This window comes from Erpetoichthys calabaricus, chromosome 8 (genome assembly GCF_900747795.2).
Source record: "Erpetoichthys calabaricus chromosome 8, fErpCal1.3, whole genome shotgun sequence".
NCBI classification, from domain to species: Eukaryota; Metazoa; Chordata; class Cladistia; order Polypteriformes; family Polypteridae; genus Erpetoichthys; species Erpetoichthys calabaricus.
Genome location: NC_041401.2, coordinates 26533588 through 26551724, shown reverse-complemented (window position 1 = coordinate 26551724; position 18137 = coordinate 26533588). Strand labels below are relative to the sequence as shown.

General features: G+C 41.0%; 1 protein-coding gene across 3 annotated transcripts in view; it reads right to left on the bottom strand.

The window, feature by feature from the left end:
- cobll1b (cordon-bleu WH2 repeat protein-like 1b) overlaps nt 1-14769 on the bottom strand; it is a 132285-nt gene extending 117516 nt beyond the window's left edge. The window contains exon 1 of one of the 3 annotated variants that reach the window (XM_028806380.2): nt 14421-14769. The gene's annotated coding sequence lies outside the window, so the exon portion shown is untranslated. Of the gene's footprint in view, nt 1-13695; nt 13855-14034; nt 14356-14420 lie in introns of those variants that run through there. The other 2 variants (XM_028806381.2, XM_028806382.2) reach the window with 2 other exon arrangements.
- Nucleotides 14770-18137: the final 3368 nt, after the last annotated feature.

The window sequence follows — 18137 nt, the reverse complement described above, 5'->3', positions numbered from 1 at the left end:
AAACTTTCCAAATTTCCCGGATTTCCCTGACCCCATCAGATTCAAATTTGCCTTTTACTTTTACACGCAGACAATTTCCTGTTAGATTGTCCTGTCCAAAAAACTCCTTGGTGGCAGGGCCCCGGGGGTGGATGAGATACGCCCGGAGTTCCTCAAGGCTCTGGATGTTGTAGGACTGTCTTGGCTGACACGCCTCTGCAACATCGCATGGACATCAGGGACAGTGCCTCTGGATTGGCAGACCGGGGTGGTGGTCCCCCTCTTTAAGAAGGGGGAACGGAGGGTGTGTTCCAACTACACAGGGATCACACTCCTCAGCCTCCCTGGAAAAGTCTATTCAGGGGTCCTGGAGAGGAGGGTCCGTCGGATAGTCGAGCCTCGGATTCAGGAGGAACAGTGTGGTTTTCGTCCTGGTCGCGGAACAGTGGACCAGCTCTATACCCTTAGCAGGGTCCTGGAGGGTGCATGGGAGTTTGCCCAACCAGTCTACATGTGTTTTGTGGACTTAGAAAAGGCATTCGACCGTGTCCCTCGGGGAATCCTGTGGGGGGTACTCCGAGAGTATGGGGTACCGGCCCCCCTGATAAGGGCTGTTCAGTCCCTGTACGATCAGTGCCAGAGCTTGGTCCGCATTGCCGGCAGTAAGTCGAACCCGTTTCCAGTGAGAGTTGGACTCCGCCAGGGCTGCCCTTTGTCACCGATTCTGTTCATAACTTTTATGGACAGAATTTCTAGGCGCAGCCAGGGTGTTGAGGGGGTCCGGTTTGGTGGGCTCAGGATTGGGTCACTGCTTTTTGCAGATGATGTTGTCCTGTTTGCTTCATCAGGCCGTGATCTTCAGCTCTCTCTGGATCGGTTCGCAGCCGAGTGTGAAGCGGCTGGGATGAGAATCAGCACCTCCAAATCCGAGACCATGGTCCTCAACCGGAAAAGGGTGGAGTGCCCTCTCAGGGTTGGTAGCGAGATCCTGCCCCAAGTGGAGGAATTCAAGTATCTCGGGGTCTTGTTCACGAGTGAGGGAAGAATGGAGCGTGAGATCGACAGGCGGATCGGTGCGGCATCCGCAGTAATGCGGGCGTTGCATCGGTCTGTCGTGGTGAAAAAGGAGCTGAGCCGCAAGGCAAAGCTCTCAATTTACCAGTCGATCTATGTTCCTACCCTCACCTATGGTCATGAGCTATGGGTAGTGACCGAAAGAACGAGATCGCGAATACAAGTGGCTGAAATGAGTTTCCTCCGCAGGGTGTCTGGGCTTTCCCTTAAAGATAGGGTGAGAAGCTCAGTCATCCGGGAGGGGCTCAGAGTAGAGCCGCTGCTCCTCCGCATCGAGAGGAGTCAGATGAGGTGGCTCGGGCATCTGATCAGGATGCCTCCTGGACGCCTCCCTGGTGAGGTGTTCCGGGCACGTCCAACCGGGAGGAGGCCCCGGGGAAGACCCAGGACACGCTGGAGGGACTATGTCTCTCGACTGGCCTGGGAACGCCTTGGGATTCTCCCGGAAGAGCTAGAAGAAGTGGCCGGGGAGAGGGAAGTCTGGGCATCTCTGCTCAAGCTGCTGCCCCCGCGACCCGACCTCGGATAAGCGGGAGACAATGGATGGATGGATGGACAATTTCCTGTTAGATTGGCCTTTGCAATGACTATTAATAAGGCGCAGGGACAAACTTTCCTAAAAGATATGCCTGTATCTGCCAAAACCAGTTTTCAGTCACAGACAATTGTATGTTGCTCTGTCCAGAGTTCCATCTTTTCATTCACTTACAGCACACAGGCGCGCGCGCGAGAGAGAGAGAGAGAGAGAGAGACACACACACACACACACACACACACATACAGGCACGCGCACGAGAGAGACACACACACACACAGGCGCGAGAGAGAGAGAATCCCTGACCCCATCACATTCAAATTTGCCTTTTAGGTTTACACGCAGACAATTTCCTGTTAGATTGGCCTTTGCCATGACAATTAATAAGGCACAGGGACACACTTTCAAAACGATATGCCTGTATCTGCCAAACCCAGTTTTCAGTCACTGACAATTGTAATTATGCGGCGTATGCTACACCGTGGGTTGGCTAGTATGTGTATATTTTATCTACTTGTTTATGTATTTATTTATTTAAAGAGCATCTGTAAAAAGTCAAAATTTCCCCCTGGGGACAAACAAAGTTCTACCTATCAATCCATCCTCAATGGAGGATTCTTGTCTTGATAAAGGGAGCACCTCACATGTGTCAGATGTTGTACATGACATCTTACTAACTATAAGGTCTGTAAGAAACAAGCTCACTCCTTTGCAATACTTTTTCTTCATAACTACATTGCTCATCAAGATGAAATGGGATACCAGATATCAGCAGACTGAAAACGTAGAAAGGTTTTCAATTTGGTTGCTAGATCACTAAAGAGATAATCCGTGGTAGAGTTCAAGAAATCTCTCTGTATGGCAAAGTTGTTGCCAATGTTTAAAATGTATCACAATTAAGGAATCCAAAAAGTTCAAGGTCAAAACCAAACTAAACTTCTGCATCCAGAAACAGGCACAATGGAGTAGTCGCTGTGAGATGAATTAATTGCAAAAATGGACAACAGAGTTGTTAAAACCTGCAGCCTGTTTGCTTGTTCTCACAAACATCTGACAACTGAGCTAAGCTTCTTGCTCTGCTTTTATTAACAAAAAAAGTGCTGATGAGGTCACATATTACCACATACTGCACATGACAATGAAGCACACAGCATAACAAAATGTGGCTGCTTCAAGCACCAGAAAACAAATTAGGAAAAAAGAAAAATACAAAAATATAAAACACCTTCATGAAACAAAATGGCTCATTTGCATTCACATACTTCCAGAGCTAAAGTTCTTAAAAGGATGTATACAGTAAACCATTACTTTGGTGGGGGGGGGAGAAATCAGAGAACACCACACACCAACAGGCAAACTACACAACCAGCGCACAGGCTTTCCCAAAAAACAAAAAAGCACTTTAGCACTACATAAGAAGTTAATTTCAGGATAGATTCACTACTGAGAACTGATCAAGTCATTAAGCAGACTCTTTTTTTCCTTAGAGCACATGTTCATTTAATGTTGGTAGTGACATCTTTTATATGTTCTACAACTCTGCGATGGCCAGTGCGATTTCCGATGGTGTCGCACACAGAGCTGCGTAACATCACTTAAAGTGAGGCCCTCCGAATCAACAAGCCGATTAAAAGCCCGTTTACACTTAGCATGTTAGCATGAGGGCTTGTTAGGGTGTGCCTGATGTAAAATTTCATCAGCAGCCACGGCAAACAGACCCTCATATCAGTAACCTCCTGCCTCCAGAATTTTGCAACCGAGAGGTCCTGTGCACACACTAGACCAAAAAAAGGGGGGGGGGGGGGGTTCATTTAAGGAACAGTTGTGTAAAGTAATACCTCACTACCCACACCTATACAATCCAAGATTAAATGCACACAGAGGTAGCTAAATGTGCACAAAGTCAAGATGAGAAATCAAAGATAAAAGTCTGTGCAGGCAGATATGGAAATACTTGTAGAAAAAACTTTGGGGGTTGGCAGAGAGATTCAGCAACAGCACAGTGCACCACACTGAATGCTTGTACTTTAAACAGACCCGATTGCTTTCCTTCTAAAGACCCCTGTATGTGCAGATTTATGGGATGGTCTCTTGACCCGTTGAAGGTAGTAAAGGAGGGGAGAATGAAGACACACAAGCACGGAGGACTTTGAGCCAACAAACTGCTCAGAAGTGTGTCATGAAACACTACTGGGGCTTCTTTATACCACCAGCAATACACCTTTATAGTGCCTCACTCGGACTGCTCTTATCATCAGCCAGGTCTAAACTTTTTTGTTTGTAATCCCTGTGTATAATTGATGAGGGTTGCTGTATATTATAAGATGTTTAAATTTTAGCTGAATCTCCAGATGGCTCTGAAAATTCAGACATACAGTAATAGAATACTGTTGAAAATGTAGAGATGGTATGTTATTTTAATTAACTTGTTGCTCTTAGAATACTTTTCATTACATTTTATCCAGTTTACAAATCTAAATCTCTATTACTGTTCATTTAAAAGGGGTGGGGGGTTAGTGATTGGCTTCTCATCTGTTCCCTCATGTTGTACTGCATCAAAGACAGCCGGTTACAAAGCACTTACTCTGACAATAATGAAGTATGGGTTTAAGATAATTCTGCTTTCCAAAAACAGAACTGCAATAAATCACAAAAAAACACATCAGAGATAAATGACTGGACTTCCAGACCTCCTAAGGAACACCTAAAAAAATAATTACTACTCACTGAATCAAATCGTTCAATACTCAATATACTTTTCAAAGAGCTTGAGAACAAATTTTTTTTACAAAACAAACAAAAATAATTCTTTACATAAATGGCAACATTTTAGACAATACCAATTTGCCCCAGTAGGTCACCAACACTTCAAGGTTCCAGGATCTCTGCTTCAGCTACATGACTCAGTACTGTGCTCCCAGCTCTATTGATCCTTTATGTGAAGACGTGTCTCCTGGTTTCAGCTTTGAATGCATTGCCCTTTAACTAACATTGGCGTCCTGGACATCATGATTGTTATTTAGTTGACAGAATTCTATTGCACCCACTTTGTTGATGCATTCAAACATTTTGTCCTGTTCTGATTTGTGCACCACAACTTTGTACATGTAAAATTTCAAATTTATCAGTGTAGTAGTGTCAGCTAAGGTTAATGTGCCAGCCATTTATAAAGACAATAAGTGAAAGGAAACAAAATTAACATGCACTCAAACTCCAGGTAGATTACACAAACACTCATTTATTAGCTTATATTTATTTTAAAATTATTCATAAAAATAAGACTATTTTTGGATCAATATTGAGTAAAAATGTGTAATGTAGCAAAGTGCAAGTAGTTTTGAGCATAACTGAAAACAGATATTTCTCCGATTAATAAAGTGTGCACCTTGTGATTCTGCCACATGTTCTCCTTGTTATAAAAGAAAAGTGCACTGTATCACTTCTTAATATAAAGTGTTATTTTCATTTGTTAAAATGACAAGAAATGCAAAAAATGTTAAACTTCTTAATGCTCAAGAGCAGTCACCAGAATGTAGTGAATAACAAACACAACCTTTTAAACTGAATTACTTCAAGAGAAGAGTTTCTAGAGAAAATATGCATGGATGAAGCACATTCCTAATCACTTTAGTAGTTTTCACTGTACAGTCATGAGGGTATAATTTGTTAAATAAAATCTTAACACTTAACAACCCATTTGTGTTAAGAAATTCCTACTGTTCAAAAACTACTTCAGCAGAACACAAATCAGTAGCCTCTTTCCACTTTTGCAGACTATACCAGGAATTTACCAGTAAATCGATGGGTCGAGGGAACATGTGAACAAAGCAAAGTCAAGAATTCTCAGGGAAGTCAACCAGGTCAAGACCTAAAATAACAACTGGAAAATCCTGAGGTCAACATATGAGCGAACAAAGGCAGAAAACTGTCATGTAAACTAATCAAATCATCACAGCATGTTGACAAACATGTGATAGGATCATTCACTTAAGTGTCCACATGTGAGAGCCGAGCAACTAGCTAAATCAACTCACTTAAGGTTTTATTATTTTGTAAAGTTAGCAGTTTGTGAAGTGTCCGTGAATTAGATGGGTTTTAAAATCAGGGAACTATTCTTGCCAAGAGGTTGGGCCTTGTTATCACCTGATGACAGCCATGTACCGCCGGCTTCATGACTATGGCTGGAACTGTGGTGTAGTGGTTAAGGATCTGGATGGACTTCAAACTCTTAAGTTTGTGGGTTCAAGTCAAACTGGGAAAAAAAAAAAAACAATATAACCAATTGCATCTCAGATGTTGCAAGTCTTCATGTAAAATGGCATCAGCCAAATAAGTAAATGTAAAGGCCAGCATTTCTCACCTGCAAAGGGAGGATGTGTAGAAATGAAGCAGTAGTGAGCCTGCAAGGAACGAAGAACACAACTGCTGGAAACTGAGGTTCATGATCCATTTTGAAGTGGGAAAAGATGCAATGGCATCCCTTGGTTTTTGATTTAGCTCTGCTGGGTCTTTTTTGTTTCCCCATCTATGGGGTTATTCTCCAATGCATTTTTATGAAATATTCAAATAGAATGAACTCATCATTCAAAAGTTTAAAATTCACTGAAATATTTTGTTTCAGAAAAGCAAAAACTGAAAAACTTAAGGTTATGTTACATTACAGGATTTTTTCCAGCGATTTTCAGCTGTAGTTTCATTTACATAATCTTAGCAAGTTCGAGACAGTTGACAGTTTTCTCCTGGGACTCTTAATGTGACATACCAAGAACTCAGTCCAACTGGTCTGCGACTCACTCCAATACAAATCAAACAGGTTTTATTTTGTTGTTTGATTCGTAGGTTTCTGTGTACACGAAAAGTGGACAACCAATGAATGCTTTATAATGTAGTGGAAAGAAATAAGGAACACGAGTGTAGTGAACCTCACAACAGAAGCAGGCTTGTCTTTCTAAAGTCTTGTGTAAACAGAATGGACAAAATAGTGTCAAGACTGCAGCTGATCACTCCATACTCATAAACCCTTCATCCCGCAAGTAGATCCATCTGGCAGCAAGCTATTAGCCATCACTAAAAGATGCAAACACGACTGTGGTGGAAGGTCAGCACTCAGTCAAGTAAAGCGGCCAGCAATTTTCAGTCATTAAATTGACATGGTCTGGCAATGAGATCAGCGATCGCCGTTGGCAAATCTGTTTTACTCCAGGACTAGACGTTACGTAGCATAATATTGGCTTTAGTCAGTCAGTGATCATGGGCCTTTAAGACTTTCCACCGCCTCATCAGAGTAGTTTCAAGTAACTACAATCAACTTGGAAATCTATATGAAACAAACAACTTCTGGAAGAATATTTCAGATGGGTAACCTTGGAATTTTTCTAGTAAACAAACAAAAAAAAAATGCACGAAAGGAATGCTAAAATCTTGAAAGGGGAGACCTGGCCGCAAGCAAATATTAAACTGATGCACCATGATTGAACATGAATTAAATGCTACCAGATCAGAGAAGAAGTGCATATACTGTACCACAACTCAGTCAACATCAGCCCTCACCCTGAAGATGTTGTGTATGCACCATTAACCTGCACGTTGTAACAGTCATTGGTGACTGGGAGATATCGGCTATATTAAATGTTTGCCTCAGATCATGCAGTCATTCTATGGAGGTTACTTTTACGATGCTGTCCATTGGATTGCTTAATGCACGGTTGGACCTGGACTACTTCAAATTCTTAGCACATGGTTGTAAGGGACACACTCACATTCCTTTGAAGATTAAGAGTAGGTCTACAATGTGAACTGCCTCTGGTATTTTACAATATTGTAGTTGAGGGAAGCTGGGACACATTAGACCTTCAATGGTGGCTACCTAGGCTGGGGCCCTCTGTATGGTGTACTTTAACTTGCACGTTACTTGAACTAAGCAATTTCCAATCAGACACATATCTTATCATGCAGGTCCTTTAAGTACAGAGTGTTAAAACAAGGCAGTCTTGGAAGTTATGGGTAGGACTTGGTAGAGCATTTTCAATACCATGAGAACTAAATAAAATGCTATCGTGTTATACTGATCTACATCTGCATTACCTCAGAAGGAAGTCTAAGAATGTCTAAATTTTAAATGTGAATGTGGTGAATAAAGAAGGCTGAAAAACCACATCTGCCACTGTAAGTTTTAGTTCCTGCTGTCAGTGAAAATTTCCTCAACTACTGCATTTCCCAGGAAAAGACAGAAACAGCCACCGTATTACATTTTGACAACCTGGTACAACAAAAACAATTTTATATATAATTTAGTACAAGTTGTATGTCTCTAATCGTTACTTCCAACTGCAAACTTGCTTTTAGAAAAAAAAAAAAAAAAAGAAAACAAAAGACCCTTTATGAAACTCTGCCAACCTGACAATGAAGCCACTGTTAAGGATCAGATTTACATACAGTGCTGCTGGCTTCAATAACCGCTTTAATTTCAGCCATGAAAATAAGCCACTCCCTGAAGTGGGTTATCAGAATTTGTTAGATAAGCTTAAGTAGTGTGAGTAAGTTTGAACACTTAAATTAAAAGGAGGGCAGGCACAAGGGCAATTCTATATGTCACATACTCGGAAACAGCTCTATAGAGAAACTTAATTGACATAACTTCCAGAAATAGGTGACCATAAAACCACATTCTTAAAGAAACACACTTTAGTAAATGCCACCACCAAACATATGGTGAGTAAGACAAGGTGCCAAAATAATTAAAATTTACCCATAGTGCACAAAGCAGGGACAGACATGAGGACACAGCCACATGCAGTCATTTACAGCTACCAATCACGTTAACAGGAGCGTACATTAGTTTTTTAAATTGCATTTGAGATGAATGCATGGTACCTTTTTTAAAATCCTTATCAGATGCGGACAGAAAATGCAAAAAAAAAAAAAAGAAAATATGCAGAAACAATTTTTTTTCTAAAACATACAGCATGAATTGAATAAGAGCAGTATTAAATATTACAATCTGAAAAAAATGTATAAAACAACTGTACTCCACTAAGTTGACCATTGATGACACAAGAAATATCAAGAAATATCAAACAGAATCCAGATTTATGACCTGCAGCAGCCTTTAAAAATACACCCTTTATAGAAATATATATATGCACATGCACACACACACACACACACACACACACACACAGTGCATCCGGAAAGTATTCACAGCGCATCACTTTTTCCACATTTTGTTATGTTACAGCCTTATTCCAAAATGGATTAAATTCATTTTTTTCCTCAGAATTCTACACACAACACCCCATAATGACAACGTGAAACAAGTTTACTTGAGATTTTTGCAAATTTATTAAAAATAAAAAAATTGAGAAAGCACATGTACATAAGTATTCACAGCCTTTGCTCAATACTTTGTCAATGCACCTTTGGCAGCAATTACAGCCTCAAGTCTTTTTGAATATGATGCCACAAGCTTGGCACACCTATCCTTGGCCAGTTTCGCCCATTCCTCTTTGCAGCACCTCTCAAGCTCCATCAGGTTGGATGGGAAGCGTCGGTGCACAGCCATTTTAAGATCTCTCCAGAGATGTTCAATCGGATTCAAGTCTGGGCTCTGGCTGGGCCACTCAAGGACATTCACAGAGTTGTCCTGAAGCCACTCCTTTGATATCTTGGCTGTGTGCTTAGGGTCGTTGTCCTGCTGAAAGTTGAACCGTCACCCCAGTCTGAGGTCAAGAGCGCTCTGCAGCAGGTTTTCATCCAGGATGTCTCTATACATTGCTGCAGTCATCTTTCCCTTTATCCTGACTAGTCTCCCACTCCCTGCCGCTGAAAAACATCCCCACAGCATGATGCTGCCACCACCATGCTTCACTGTAAGGATGGTATTGGCCTGGTGATGAGTGGTGCCTGGTTTCCTCCAAATGTGACACCTGGCATTCACACCAAAGAGTTCAATCTTTGTCTCATCAGACCAGAGGATTTTGTTTCTCATGGTCAGAGAGTCCTTCAGGTGCCTTTTGGCAAACTCCAGGCAGGCTGCCATGTGCCTTTTACTAAGGAGTGGCTTCCGTCTGGCCACTCTACCATACAGGCCTGATTGGTGGATTGCTGCAGAGATGGTTGTCCTTCTGGAAGGTTCTAATGTCTCTCCACAGAGGACCTCTGGAGCTCTGACAGAGTGACCATCGGGTTCTTGGTCACCTCCCTGACTAAGGCCCTTCTCCCCCGATCGCTCAGTTTAGATGGCCGGCCAGCTCTAGGAAGTCCTGGTGGTTTTGAACTTCTTCCACTTACAGATGGAGGCCACTGTGCTCATTGGGACCTTCAAAGCAGCAGAAATTTTTCTGTAACCTTCCCCAGATTTGTGCCTCGAGACAATCCTATCTCGGAGGTCTACAGACAATTCCTTTGACTTCATGCTTGGTTTGTGCTCTGACATGAACTGTCAACTGTGGGACCTTATATAGACAGGTGTGTGTCTTTCCAAATCATGTCTAATCAACTGAATTTACCACAGGTGGACTCCAATTAAGCTGCAGAAACATCTCAAGAATGATCAGGCGAAACAGGATGCACCTGAGCTCAATTTTGAGCTTCATGGCAAAGGCTGTGAATACTTATGTACATGTTGATTTCTCAGGTTTTTTATTTTTAATAAATTTGCAAAAACCTCAAGTAAACTTTTTTCACGTTGTCATTATGGGGTGTTGTGTGTAGAATTCTGAGGAAAAAATGAATTTAATCCATTTTGGAATAAGGCTGTAACATAACAAAATGTGGAAAAAGTGATGCGCTGTGAATACTTTCCGGATGCACTGTATACAGTATAACTAAACCTACCTTCTGTATATCCTTTTGATTGTCATATTATCAACCCTAAAGATGCAGCACTTCAAACAGCTACTAATATGTCAAATCCAATGCTAATGCGATACATTTATGAATCCTTGGGGGGGGGGGGGTGTCTTTTTGAATTATTTTTTGGCAGTCAGAGCACAGAGTCAGCAGATGTACAGCAACACTGGAGCAATTTTCAGGTTAAGGGCCTTGATCAAGGGCCCAACGGAGTAGGATCCCTCCTAGCAGTAACAGGATTTGAGCTGGCAACCTTCCATTTACCAGCACAGATCCTTAGCCTCACAGCCACCACTCACACCAAATGATGAAGCTTCCACAGCCTAAATGTACTTTTTTGTCTCTTTCATTTTTTAGTGTGGAGATAACCTCTACATTTTTCCTCTCTTTTGGGTGGCAAATGGACACAGCCATTCACACTTTTTACCAATGGCCTAATAACAAGACTGTTTTAAATATGACAAAATAAACCCAAATGATCAAGACAGACAACAGCTGCAAAAATCTACTGCTTGCTGACTGAATTATCTGTACCACCATTTTCAAACTTGCTTATCCAAACTGGGGTCCAGACAGTTAGTCCTACTATCAACAGACATGCTCCAGTAAGCTTCACAATACTGCTTTTCAAAATGTCTGCTTTAACATTCTAATTTGGAACTGTGAAAGCTTAAAACATATTAGATCTCAATGCCCAAAATGAAATCAGTGACCAAAGAGCTCCAAGGCAGTAACAATAAGTACCACCCTGTCCTGACATGCAAGTCAGACGTACCTTTAAATATTGCCCTGGATTCCTGGAAGTTTAATCATGTCCCTCCGATGATGATTCCCGGTAGGAGTCAAAGGGTCAAAGGTTTAAGAATAAAAAAACTACTTTAAGAAATGTGATTCATTTTCTCCCTTTGTGGATTTCTAGCTACAAATATGCAAACCATATCACAGACCTTCATTTCCAATATTATGTGTACATCACAACAGAATGAACTCCTAGCACAAGGCATCCGACAACAAACCATCCCACAGAGGATGACAACCGACTGTCAGATTTGAATAGCAAACATGGAAGAAAGGGGGCTGGCAACCTCTGCTACAATTACAATGATGAGCACTGTACCAAACCTTGACAAAAACAAGTTTTTTTTTGTTTGTTTAGAGTTTATATATATTATATATAAAATGCCTAGCTTTATTTTAAAACTGAAACAGCACAAAATGAATTGATGAGGAAATTAGGCCATTCGATATGCAATTTAACATGTTAATGTCATACAGCAGGATTACAACAAAAAAAAAAAATCCAATAGAACCACAAAACTCAGGTGGAAAGAAATGATGTTTTATAATTAAATGCTGCAAAACCATCAGTGCAAAGACAAGTGTCTTTATTGTCATTGCATTCAGAGTGGCATGAAATAACATTCACCAGGACCACAGTACTACATACACATGAACACAGGACAAGTGCTGACAATTTAATAAACTATGTATACATTTATAACTAAATATAAAACATACACACAAAGTGAATATATAATAATAGGTATTGCAAATGAGTGGATAGTAGTAAATAATCGAATGAGAACTAATAGACACAACAATAGTAACAGATATTCTGCATATAAATAGATACAACTCTACTAGTGTTACAGTAGCCTTTAAAAATGTGTAAACTTAAAAGTGTGAAAAAATATTACTTGAAGTATTCAACATCTGTATTTTTGCTGTGCACTACAAACATTCTTTGAAACACATCTAATTACATCTTGCCTGAAAATGGGGCCCGAGTTGCCTCGGAAGCTTGCATATTTTAATCTTTTTAATTAGCCAATAAAAGGTGTCATTTTGCTCGACTTCTCACTTCATTCATAATGGCTAACACGGTACAACACCCTAGTAATACAAGGCTGAAACAGAACTGTAAATTTCATTCAACAGACATGGGAGTGTGCCAGGTTTGCCGGTCTATTTGACCCTGGTACCCGCATTTGGCCAGCAAAACTCAAGTTCAGTTTATATATTAAAAAAAAAAAAAAGGCATCCACCTAGTCACAGGAGAATTAAATTTAGGGTGACCCAACATTAACTCTTTACACGGCACATGAAGCATCCCAATAAATCCCACCCATCAAACATGGGAGTGTGCCAACTTTACCAGGTGCCCACGATGGGTTGGGCAAAACGCGACAGCAATTTAAACAAAAAGTTTACATCTTGCCTGAAGAAGGGGCCTGAGTTGCCTCGAAAGCTTGCATATTGTAATCTTTTTAGTTAGCCAATAAAGGGTGTCATTTTGCTTGGCTTTTCTCTGCAGTCATAATGGCTAACACGGTACAACACCCTAGTACAACAAAAAGTTTGAAAGTTTGGTTGACCCAATATGATGCAACTCTTTTGTACCCATGTGGGTCGACAACGTGGAATTACTTATTTTTTCTAAACAATGGATACATCCTATTACGCAATCTAATATTTATGTTGTGCAGAACATTTTGTCTTGTTGGTATCGCCGAATAAGTTAAAGGTTTGCATAAGCTGTGTGAATATTACCTGGCTGCTCGCGAATAAGTTGCCAGTCTAATAATAAGTAGCTAACCCCAGCCTCGGCTTTTGATAATAACAACAAAAGGTAAAGATATACAAATCGGATATCACTGACGATTATTACAATCGCTGGTAGTTCATCCATACAGGTTAGAATCCACCAATGACGAATGTCGGGGAGCCCCAGCATATTCGTGCCTCAGTGGGCACAAGGTCGAAACAAACCCGGGGAAGGGACACTAAGAAAACCATACAGTATAAAGTGTTAAAAATGTTATGTGCTAAACGAACAGGACTAAGTTAGGTGTAACGTGAGCACTTTAATAACAATGTTGTACTGAATAGAGAAAAATTAACCTCATATAAGTAGAAAACGTGTCAGACGTTAATCGTTCAGTGCTCTTCTCGCGATCTGCTTGCACATCCGTAGCAATTAATACTCGAGAAGTACATCATTCCACAGCTGACAATCCAACAGGTTACTGTTATCGGGGAGTATAAAAAAAACAAGCAGTTACACGAGTTACAATTTGAGGACGACAAGTCGGAACAGAATGCTGCGGTCGCGGCCCGTGCCATAACAGGCAGGTTCTCACCCAACATATGCAAGTCTGGCTACAGGCAATACACAGGTTACGAGAGCCACAGCCCCAATGGCCGTACTCCACTCTCGATGATTTACTGCTTTGCTTCCCAACTAAAACGACGCTTACCTGGTAAACAGACGAACTGTGGTTTCCAGACGTGCTGCCACGGCGTTTACTTTCCGTTCACATTCGCACTGAAGTCATCGCGACGCCCTTTCAATCTCCGGCTTGCCTCCGCTTCCCACTTGATTGTGCTGGAGTGACTTGGAGGATAGTTTAACAACCCTCCAGCAGATTGTTTTCGCATGGAGCCAATAAACAAGTCCGCACTACAATTAGGCTCACATCAAACAGAAGCAGAGGAAATGTCACACGCTCTCGTTCTCCCACTAGCGTGCCCCCGCAATCAAGACATGTTAAAAACAAAAACAAAAGGAAAGCACAAGAAGCGTGCGTTTTACTTACTGACAACTGCAAATCGCCCCGTCTCAAATTCCTGTTACGTGAAGAAACCTCGCAAAATAAAGTCCACTCTGTACAAAATCTGTCAAGAAGCTGAATGTATTTGGTACACCACCATCAGCATCCAAAAGCACAGTACGAACTCCGGTATGGGAATTCCGGACATTCCTATGCAAAACTGTCCTCCGTGGGATTAATAAGAAATGTTCTCTCACGAAGAGCTGTGGCTTGAGAAAGTACACACGAGCTTAAACAAACAACAACGTGGCATAAAAAAGTTGTTGGGTCGCTCATTAACTGCTTTCACAATATTTTCTTTTAACTCGTCGCCCACGAGGGCAGCCAAAATGCAACAGAGAATGTCTACTTGTAAATAAAGTTGTACATACCAATGGTCTGAGGAGAACCGACGACGAATCCGGCAGTCCTGCTTACCAGGTGCAATCAGACGTAAAAAAAAAAAAAAGCACGATATACGGACGGTTTCAAATTCAAACACGCCTACTGCGCCTGCTCCTCCCGTCGTCTGCGCGTTCCGTCCTCTCTTTTCACATCGCAAAACTAATATGCCGTACTTCTTCCTGACTTCTCAGCTTCTCTTCAGCTAAACACAGTTACACATTTCTCTCTGTTCTGTTTCGCTGCCCAATTGAGTTCTTTCAAACCAGACACGCCGCTGCTACTCCCTTGGGACAAGGTAGGGCTAAGCAAGTCAAGGTTCCCGAAGTGCATGCAAAACACCGGTCACGCACTGAAAGCGGTAACGCCCAAAGTATTTTAAGAGCGCACTTCAAACAACATCCCGAAATAACAACTGTTTATTTCACTCTGGAATTAGACTGTATGTCAATGGCTCTAATCATTTGCCAAACCCTATCGCCATCCTTTAAAAAAAAAAAAAAAAAAAAAAAAAAAAAAAAAAAAAAAGATGAAGAGGTTGAGTATAAAATGTGATTATCGTAATTTATAATAAGAAAACATTCTGAACATCGCTTCATCCGATTCAGGAGTTATCCCTATACAGATGACCAGTCCATCGCAGGCACCCCTCATTCACAAATTCATGTATTAAAAGGGGGGCGATTTAGAGTTGCATATTAACTTCTACTCTGAGGATGCCTAATGATAACTCAACGTGGGCAGAAAGAGCACTATAAACACACAGAGATCAACAGGAGGCACGATTAGAACCCACAATGCTGAACTCATGAGACAGTAGTATTAACCACTATGTCACCACCAATATATTGTGACTGATGTAATGGATGAACTGGCATCCAAACTGGGATGGAGAGTGGTCCCTTAACTGCCCAGGAGGTCATTATGGAAGGATGTCACAGATGGATGTGCATCATGGTTGGGCTGATTCATTTTCCCTTTCTAAGTCTGGGGGAGAATAGATAGATAGATAGATAGATAGATAGATAGATAGATAGATAGATAGATAGAAGGAACTATATGATAGATAGATAGATAGATAGATAGATAGATAGATAGATAGATAGATAGATAGATAGATAGATAGATAGATAGATAGATAGAAGGCACTAAATGATAGCTAGATAGAAGGAACTATATGATAGATAGATAGATAGATAGATAGATAGATAGATAGATAGATAGATAGATAGATAGATAGAAGGCACTATATGATAGATAGATAGATAGATAGATAGATAGATAGATAGATAGATAGATAGATAGATAGATAGATAGGATGGATAGTCCCTGGAGGAACATTTGGCTTTTACAGAAGCTCTTTAAAAAATAAGTACATACAGTATATCTCTCTATTATAAAAAAAAATCCTGGAGAGAAACAGTAGGGCATCGAGACATGATCTTCACGTTAAGATCACGGAAGACACTTAAAAAACCCGCGAGGACCTTAAACATGAGACATTGTGCCAAGAGATTGACCCAGGACTGTCTCGCGATGATGTAGAACATAAGATTCTTGCAAGACACGCCCTACTTACAACCAATATCAAATAAGACAACGGGGCAGCAAAACATTCAGTCTTGTGAAGGATTTGAGCACACACAGATCCAGGGTCTCAGTGCATATAAAGCATATAAGGACAATACGTTATAAATGAAATGTCGATGACTAACCGAAGAAGAAAGCAGTGCAGACAAAAGAGACTCAAAAGCGTTGGAGAGAAAAAAGAGCAAAAAAGAAAAAATAATCTCGGTGCAAATTCAGAAAATAAGGAAAGTAATTATCAGCCCATAACAAGTGGAATTGAAACAAAGCACATCCAATCGGGCTCAGAATTAAAAGACAGAGTAAAAGACAAAGTAGAACTTGATAAACACGTTCACAAACGTTGGCGCTATACACATGCAGAGCAGATTATGAAAGCAGTGGAATTCAAAAGGCTCAAAAAAAAAAAAAACATGTGCAATACAAATATCCATCCATCCATTTTCCAACCCGCTGAATCCGAATACAGGGTCACGGGGGTCTGCTGGAGCCAATCCCAGCCAACACAGGGCAGGAACCAATCCCGGGCAGGGTGCCAACCCACCGCAGGACACACACAAACAAACCCATACATCAAGCACACACTAGGGCCAATGTAGAATCACCAATCCACCATGTCTTTGGACTGTGGGAGGAAACCCATGCAGACACAGGGAGAACATGCAAACTCCACGCAGGGTGGACCCGGGAAGCGAACCCGGGTCTCCTAACTGCGAGGCAGCAGCGCTACCACTGCGCCACCGTGCCGCCCAATACAAATATGGAGAAGGTTAAAGAATATGAAAGTAGGAAAATTAGAAAGTATAAAAAAAAGAAAGTAAAGATCGCAGTAGCGCAAACAAACGGAAAATATTACTCGAAAAAGGGAAAATAATCACCACGGACCAGGTGTCATTGGAAAAAAAAGCAGGACAAAGCGAGGTCAGAAATAAAAGACAGAGTAGAAAACAAAGTAAAACGTCATAAAGAGGTTACAAAACAAAGGGGCAAAACCCATGCAGAGCAGGTTAGACATAATGAAAACTGGAATCCAAAAGACTCAAAAAAACGTCGGCGCGAAACACATGCAGAGTAAGATACAGAATATGAAAGCAGATAAAAACGACAGTGTCAAAAAAAGAAAGTACAACAACAACAACAACAACAACATTTATTTATATAGCACATTTTCATACAAAAAGTAGCTCAAAGTGCTTTACATAATGGAGAGAAGAAAAATAAAAGACAAAATAAGAAATTAAAATAAGACAACATTAATTAACATAGAAAGGAGTAAGGTCCGATGGCCAGGGTGGACAGAAAAAAAAAAAAAAAACTCCAGAAGGCTGGAGAAAAAAATAAAATCTGTAGGGGTTCCAGGCCACGAGACCGCCCAGTCCCCTTTGGGCATTCTACCTAACATAAATGAAATAGTCCTCTTTGTAGTTCGGGTTTTTCACGGAGTCACTTGATGCTGATGGTCATACAGATTTCTGGCTTTTAATCCATCCATCATTGTTGGAACATCATGGTGCTTTGGGTAGATGGTGGTGGCGCACGCCACCACCAACAGGACACCGGAAAAGGAAACAGAAGAGAGAGTAGGGGTTAATACAGATTTTGAATGAATAGTTATTATAATGAATTAGATATACAGAGTATCAGGATTAAATTACAGTGAAGTTATGAGAAGGCCATGTTAAAATAATGTGTTTTCAGTAGTTTTTTAAAGTGCTCCACTGTATTAGCCTGGCGAATTCCTACTGGCAGGCTATTCCAGATTTTAGGTGCATAACAGCAGAAGGCCGCCTCACCACTTCTTTTAAGTTTTGCTCTTGGAATTCTAAGGAGACACTCAGTTGAGGATCTGAGGTTACGATTTGGAATATAAGGTGTCAGACATTCCGATATATAAGCCGGGGCGAGATTATTTAAAGCTTTATAAACCATAAGCAGAATTTTAAAGTCAATTCTGAATGACACAGGTAACCAGTGTAGTGACATCAAAACTGGAGAAATGTGTTCGGATTTTCTTTTCCTGGTAAGGATTCTAGCAGCTGCATTCTGCACTAGTTGCAAACGATTGATGTCTTTTTTGGGTAGTCCTGAGAGGAGTGCGTTACAGTAATCTAGCCGACTGA